The sequence below is a fragment of the Asparagus officinalis genome, chromosome 9, assembly GCF_001876935.1.
Source record: "Asparagus officinalis chromosome 9, Aspof.V1, whole genome shotgun sequence".
In the NCBI taxonomy this organism is placed as follows: Eukaryota; Viridiplantae; Streptophyta; class Magnoliopsida; order Asparagales; family Asparagaceae; genus Asparagus; species Asparagus officinalis.
Window position 1 is genome coordinate 68,428,772 of NC_033802.1, and position 1,745 is coordinate 68,430,516.

The following is a 1,745-nucleotide window of genomic DNA, read 5'->3' on the forward strand; positions in this document are numbered from 1 at the left end:
TGCCGGATGCATCTCACACGTGTCGCGGTGCGGAGGCCATGGTCGCATGCCACGGCGACACGCAGCGAGTGGCCCAAAATTAAAGCGTGTAAACAGTTTGGCCAACTTTACATAGAAAGGGGAGCCAGAGAGGCCCAAGGAAATGACGTCGACCCTACCACTGACTTTTTTAATATCTACGGTCGGTTTGTCCTCTCTCTCTCTCTCTCTCTCTCTCTCCCTCCCTCGTCACAAATGATCAAACTCTGTGGCAAAGTGTTACATTTGTTCGCTCGACTCACAGTTTCTCAAATAAAGAAAAACGAGACAAAATAATAATAATAAGAAGAAGAAGGGAAAAGGAAAAAAGTTTCTGAAATGACCCGCTCGTGCGAAGCTTTAGGATGTTCGAGCCAGTTTAATTACATGACCGCGTTTCGAATACCACACAATTAGTGGAGGAGAGGAGCCTGACTGAGCCCATAAACAAGCCCGACTTAGAGCCAGAAGGCCACTTGGGCTGAGGGACTGTTTCTGAGCCCGCTAAGAGCTAAAATTGATCCTGCTTCTGTTTTGGCGTATTTCCTATTTGGATAGAAGCTGCGAGTTCTGGCCCAGTTTTCCCAGCTCCGCATCGAAGTTGGCCCAAGCTCCGTCGAAACCAATCCAGGCATGGTTAAGAAAAGAAACTAGAACTGACATAGTTTTGTGGTGTGATTGCCGAGCAGAGCCTAAAGGCCCCGTTTGACAACTCCAATTTAATATTTGTTTTAATGGAGCATAACTAGTTTAAGCCCTTGTCCTAGTCTCTCTAAACGTTTCCCTTTAGGGCCTGTTTAGTTAATGGCATGAGTGGGTTCCACACTAGAGCCCAATAGGACCCGCAATTCATAAAGTAAATTACTTGTCACAAGGAGCACAAGAAGCTTTGTTACACGCACCTAAAATATGGGACCAACAGGGGGACGTGAGGTGTCCCCATCCTATTGCATAACGAGCTGATCATCATTATGCAATATGAGGGGGACACCTCACCTGTCCCCATGTTGGTCCCCATATTTTAGGTCCATGTAGCAAAGCTCCTTATCACAAAAAGTATCTTTACGCTGACCCGAAGGACAAATAATAAATACAATCATTTTCATGAAATCTCAATTTTTTTCAACACGTGCCTCTCTTTTCACTGAGAAAGTGTCAAATGATCCCCGGTTCATAATATTAGATGTGCATCAAATCGATGTCAACCATTAGATCATTAATTTGACTTTAAGATTAGTACACAGATTCAACAACCAACATCCATTAGATGCACGCCAAATATTATGGATCATTTTGGTTAGATTGCCGACCAGAGCCTAAAGGCCTCGTTTGACAATTCCAATTTATATTTGTTTTAATGGAGAATAACTAGTTTGTCGCCAATGAGGCATTTTGTGATATTTTGTGATATCGCCAATGAGGCACTTTGTGATATTTTGCAAGGAGAGTGTTATATTTCGTATCTATATATTAATTCCCTTAATTAAAATGCCTTTGATGATACTGTACGGGGATCACCCACCGTTAGAAAAGAAGAAGGAAAAAAGAAAACTTGCTTTGTTACATGAATAACTCGTTTTTATGTTGCCCGTTATCTTAAACTGTAGGGCTAACACAGTTACATACAAATTAGTATGCATACTTAAGCAGACAATTTTCTTAATAAAATTTAAATGAAAAGAAAATTATTAAATTTTTAATATGCTTCAAGTCCACAATTATGTATC